The sequence below is a fragment of the Alexandromys fortis genome, unplaced genomic scaffold (assembly GCF_014885135.2).
Source record: "Alexandromys fortis isolate MF-2015 unplaced genomic scaffold, M_Fortis_MF-2015_v1.1 scaffold_74, whole genome shotgun sequence".
NCBI classification, from domain to species: Eukaryota; Metazoa; Chordata; class Mammalia; order Rodentia; family Cricetidae; genus Alexandromys; species Alexandromys fortis.
The window spans coordinates 2,562,774-2,569,307 of record NW_026068008.1 but is presented as its reverse complement, the minus strand read 5'-3'; positions in this window follow the sequence as shown (position 1 = coordinate 2,569,307).

The following is a 6,534-nucleotide window of genomic DNA, read 5'->3' as shown; positions in this document are numbered from 1 at the left end:
ACAGTAAGCAGACAGGCTTACATTATATTAAGGGAAACATTACTAGTGAATTAAATTGTAAACTGCCAGCAGAATTCAGAAGCTGATTTTACTTTTATTGCAGTACAAATTAGATTATTAAACAGAGGTCTTGTTCAGCCATGAAATGTGTGTAGACTGTTTAATAGTGTGTATGCGGATAACATTTCTAATTAAGCACGGGGTGGTCATTACAACGAATTTAAAAATATAAATGGTCAGAACCTTATACTACTGCATCTCTAGTGGGACTTTATCTCCCCAAGCATTTGCTGTAATGTAAATATGACTACTTTTTTTTTCCCTGTAGAAAACAAGATAAAGCAAAAGCAGAATAAGAAAAGGTGTCACTTCTCTGCCGTGTCACTGTAGGGTTATGATTTTAAATTCTACTAAAGGAAATGGCACAGCATAATATTGGACTATTAACTTGGATTTTCAATACTTTTATGGCAATCTTCAACCATCTGCTGAAATCAATCTGCAAATCTGAGACTTATCATCAGCAAGAAAGCCTAAAAATAGAAAAAGAGGTTCAAATTCTTAGCTTTTAATGTCCATCTAGTGCAGTGGTTCTCAAAGAGTGAGGTTTTGCTCACCCAGGGGCACTTTTGATCCAGTTTACAGACACTTCTTCTGTCACTTAGGGTGGATGTTGTTGTTAGCATGTAGTGTGTATAGGTCAGGGAGGCTGATAGTCATGTAATCCCCAACAACGGATTAAGTGATTCCAGCTCACAGTGATTTGAAGGTTAAGAAATCTCAATCTAGAGATTTTTGTAAAATATGCATACTCTTTAAAATATTTAGCTCAGTTCTACTGAGTATATATGCTGTGTCAGTTCCTGGGAAGATAGGATCAAACATCCACTCACCTGACTTAGACCATTGGACCAACCCAAGAAATGATTCAATCAAAATCTAGTTTCACCAAAATGAATGGAAGCTACATCTCTAGAGCTCTCTGCATAACCTCCCATCAGTTCAGCTAGTAGGAAGGTCTCCTTTCCCTACTATTACTGCTTGTGTCTTCTTGGCAAGGACTTTGTGGATCTTAGAAACTTCAGGAGCTTCTGCACACTCTATTTTTTCTTTTATCACCCTGAGCCTTGCAAGCTTCATTTACTTCCTGAGTCTTACATGTCTCCTTAAAGGCAAGGATTTGCATATTTACAGAAAATATCCATACCTCAAGATATGTGCCAAGTAAGGACTTAAGAGACTTGGGTACATAAGTTAATCTTCAATTCCATAAATATTTGTAGTATAATTTATATTTTGTAATAAAAGCATTTTATATAAAATTGTACTGCTAAAAAATGAGAGTCTGGATGTAGTGCTTAGAGGATAGTTTTATTCTAGAATTGACTTCCTTAACTATCTTGATGAACTTCCAGGACTTGCAATAATAATTTTGCCAGGAGACCAACTTTTGAAAAGAATTTTAAAGATTTATTGCCCTCAGAAAGTAAAGTTTATTCCATCAAGAAATTGGTGAAAATTGCACTCTACTGTAAAAAGCCAATAATATAATTATATAAGTGATAAGTTTTGATCACCTTGAGAAACTAATAAAATGAACAGCTAGAAGGCAATAATTCCAAGTGAGACTATGGAGATACAAACCTTTGATGGGCTTTAGGGTATATGAGAACATTTTAAATCTGGATTTCATCGACCATGGTATATCACTAGCTTAGGACATCAATACACAGAGTTTTAACTGACTGTTGCCAAGATAATGTCTGTTATCTGGATCCCTGTTTTCCTCCTTGTGAGCTGTCTTTATCTCAAAGTGACACATGAGAGTGGAAACGTTTTTAATTATGCTCTGAAGGCAAAGTGAAGGTCCCAGAAGCTGCTGCAGATTCTTTTTGGCAGTAAAAAAAATGATGTCATCTGTAAATGTGAGTGTATTGACTAGAGAAGCCCAACCCCATAAGGGGGTCAGGGCCTCAGCAAGGAAAAGTGCTATTGGCAACCACAGCATTTTGTAAAAATAGGAGGCCATTTGGAGTCAGGGTTCTCCTTTCTTCCAGCCATGACTGTTGACATCTAGCTGCCTTAGAACGTGACTCCAGATCTATGGAGACGGAGAGAGCAAGACAATGGCTATTTGGAGAATTTCATGCCTGGAATAACAGAGTGCACAATGGCTGAGATAAAATATCTCTCCAACACTGCAATAGAGACTGGCAATGGAAACCACTTGGGGAAAATACAGTTTAAATTTCAGAGATTTATGGATCACCACCTTGGGGAAGGTGATAGTTTCAATTCATAAATTTTACCTAGATACACATATTATGGCTACAGCATCCACGAATGATTTCATCGAAAACTGAACATGGCCATATCACAAAGGATCTTCTTAGGATTACCACTATCATCTTTCTACTCATATTTTATAATTTTTGCATAACATTTTCTTGAATAATGTAATCATTATTAAGATATAACAATTTTAAAATGTTTTGAGACTGAATATTTAGTTTCTTGAGTTCTTAATATATTTTGCATTCAGCCCTCTGTCAGATGTGGAGTTAGTGAAAATCTCTTCCCATTCTGTAGACTGCTATTTTGGTGTTTTGATAGTGTTATATGCCTTACTGTAGCTTTTCAGTTTCATGAGGTTCCATTTATTAATTGTTGATCTTAGTGCCTGTGCTCTTGATGTTTTGTTCAGGAAGTTGTTTCCTTTTGGAAATGCATTAAAGGCTATTCTCTACTTTCTCTTCTATCAGGTTCAGTGTATTTGGTTTTATGTTGAGGTCTTTTATCTACTTGGATTTGAGTTTTGTGCAGGGCGATAGGTATGGGTCTGTTTTTTCCTACATGCTGACTTCCAATTAGACCAACACCATTTATTGAAGATTTCTTTTTTCCATTGTATATTTCTTACTTCTTTATCAAAAATCAGGTGTCCATATGTATGTGGATTTATATTTGGTTTTGAATTCTGTTTCATTGCTCAACCTGTCTGTTTTTATGTCAATACCATAGTTTTTTTTTTTTTTTTCAGTACAGCTGTACTGTAGTATAGCTTGTAGGCAGGGAAGGTAATTCCTCCAAATTTCTTTTATTGCACAGAACTGTTTTAGCTATGTTGAGGTTTTTGTTTTCCCATATAAAGCTGAGTGGTCGTCTACTGTAACCAGACAAGATTTCCATTGGAGGGGTTGGGACTTCAACCCAGTCGCATAATCTTCTTTGACCTACAATTTTCCCTGCCTACAGAATGTGCTGGGATAAAGGTGATACTGAAATTATGGGAGTAGCCAAACAAGGACTGGTCAGACTTAACACTCATACATGGGAGGGACCCTACCTCTCGCACTGCCTGGAGGGCCAGGATCCAGAGGCTGGACAGCCCAGAAACCTAGGAGAGAACAAAACATGACTGGCAATTTAAAAACATCGATGAAATGATTCCTAATGATATTCTTATGTACTCATAAATTTATGCCTAACCGAAATGTCATCTGAGAGGCTTCATCCAGCAACTGATGGAAACAGATGCAGATACCCACAGCAAATGTTTGGCAGAGCTCAGGGCATCCTAAGGAAGAGGGGGAGAAGAAATGCAAGAATCAGAGGGGTCAAGGACAGCACTAGAAAACCCACAGAATCTACTAATCTGGGCTAATAGGGATCACAAAGACCGAATGGCCAGCCATAGAGCTTGCACAAGACTGACGGAGGCCCTCTGCCCATGTTACGGCTATGTAGCGTGTTCTTCATGTGGGACTTCTAATAGTGGAAGGGGCTGTCTCTGACTGTATTACCTGTTTTGGGGACCAGACTTTTCTATTTGGTTGCTTAGTACAGCCTTAAGAGAAGAGCAGGTGCCTAGTCTTATTGCAGCTTGATATGCCACGGCCAGCTGACATACATGGGAGGCCTAATCTTTTCTGAAGAGAAAGGAGTGAATTGTGGTGGAGAGTGGAAGTTGGCAGGAGGGACTTGGAGGAGAGGAGGGAGGGGAAAATGTGAACAGCCTAGAAAAAATAAATTAATTTAGTAAAATTGTTTGAGACTGAATATTGTAAACTCATTGACAAGTGCAAATCTTCAGGCTCTGTTAGAATAGGTTTGGACTTGTTGGAGGAAGTATGCCACTGTGGGGTGGGCTTTGAGATCTCATAATGCTCAATCCACATGTCATGTCTCAGTTCACTTTCCATTGTCCACACATAAAAGATGTACGTTTCTCAGCTGCTCCTCCAGCATTTTGCCTGCCTGCACACCACTATGTCACACCATGTTGATAATAGACTACACCTCTTAAACTGGCAGGCAACTCAGTAAATGATTTCCTTTATAAGTGTTGCTGTGTTCATGATGTCTCCTCACTGCTATAGAAGCCCTAAGAAAGGAATTGTGGTATTGTTGTTAGAAGCTTGACCGTACTTTTGTTTAAAGAAATATGGACCATAAAACTATGGATTAAAAAAGTAGTTGAATGTTATAAGAGTTGCTTAATAGGACATCCTAGTAGGAGCATGGAAGACAGTGGTGCTGAGAATAATTTGAACTTTGAGGGGAAGGCTCCAGAGGGTTCAGAGGAGAAGAGAAATATTTTGGCTAGATATTTCTTAGAATATTTTGGTGAAGAACATGGCTTCTTTTTGCCTTTATCTGAAGAGTCCATCTGAGGCTAAAGTGAAGAGTTTTGGATTAATCCTATTGACAGAAGAAATCTCAAAAAAGCCTAGTACAGACTCTGTTGTGTATTAGTATTAACTCTAATAAAGATTTATAATGAAAAGGAACAAGTTGAAAAAGAAAAGCTATAAAATGTACAATTTGAGGAGAAAAGGAGTGCTAGGAGGTGGAATGGAGTTAAGTCCTGTGTCAAGGAGATAAACAGATTAAAAACTGAATAAAGGAAATGGGGACCTCATGGCAAAATCCTACCTAGCTGACTTTCCAACTTGTGAAAAGCAAAAAGAAAAGTTTAAAGCTGGATGTCATGTAAATTCCTTCAATTCTGGCACTCAGAAATCAAAGACTGGTAGATTTCTGAGATTTTGGCCAGTCTGGTTTACAGAGCAAGTTCCAGGAGAGTCAAACTTGGGCACCAAAGGAACTTATGGGAAATAGAAAACTGGTGAAGGTGTAATTGACCAAGGGGACCATGTTTCTGCCCCAGAAAGCAGAAAAACTTAGCAGCCTTGGCCACATGCTTCTGACTTTAGAATCAAGGACAAAAGAAAGGTATTCTCTAATCTTTCTCCATAACTAAGGAAAACTGTTGAAGGCAGACATGTGTCATAAGTATCTCTGCATGGAGGTCCAAAGAGGCATTGTGTGAAGCTGTGAAGGAGAAGCCTGAATTTTAGTGGAGATCCCAAAATGTTGGAGATGCCAGTGTCATGAAATACCGGCTGAGGAAAACTGCTAGCAGGGAGTGGAACATACCCAAGAGAAAGAAGTCTGTTGAGTTCAAGAAGGCTGAAAGCAGTTGGTTATCTGAAGAGGGTTTGGACATCAGACATAGAGATGCAGAGTTTGGAGCTTGTCCAGCTGAGTTTTGGTCCAGTATTTCTTCACGGTGCCCATTTTCTTACATTTTGGGATCTTAATGGAGATGTGATGCCATTATATGTTGAAAGTGTATGATCTGTTCTTTGATTTTATAGGGGATTACATGAATCTCAGAAGAGACTTTGAACTTTGCACTTTTAAACATTGTTGAGACTATAATAGACTCTGGGGATTTTGGAAGTTCAACCAACTGTATTTTGCACCATGCTACATGCTTATGGGGGCCAGGGAGTGGATTGCAGCAGTTTGAATGTTATTGGGCTCCATAAGCTCATGGAAAGTGGCACCATTAGGAGGCTTTGTTGGAATAGATGTGGCCTTGTTGGAAGAAGTGTGCCATTGTGAGGGTAGGCTTTGAGGTCTTATATATGCTCAAGGCATGCCTGGGTGTCTTGGTTCACATCCTGTTACCTGCAAATAAAATATGCAGGCCTCTCACTTACTTCTCCAGCATGTCTGCCTGCATGCCACAGTATCATCTCACCATGATTGATGGAGGTGTATCTGTTGATTTCATTGGTTAATAATAAAGAAACTGCCTCGGCCCTCATAGGACAGAAAATTAGGTAGGCGGAGTAGACAGAGGAGAATTCTGGGAGAAAGAAGCTTAGTGAAGGAGTCGCCATGATTCTCCCACTCCAGACAGACGCAGGTTAAGATCCTCCCTGGTAAGCCAGCTCGTGGGCTACATAGAATATTAGACATGGGTTAGAACAATATGTAAGAGCTAGCCAATAAGAAGCTGGAACTAGCCGAGCCAGGCAGTGTTTGAAAGAATACAGTTTCCGTGTAATTATTTCGGGGAGTTAGCTAGCCATGTGGGTGGCCGGGTGCCGGGGACGCAGCCCTGCCGCTCCTATTTCAACAGATGGCGCCCAGACGTGATGGGCTAAATCCACTTAAAAACCTGAGAGGGCTTAAAAAGGAGAGAGAGAGAGAATTTAAGACAGCTTTTTGCTGTTTCTGGGT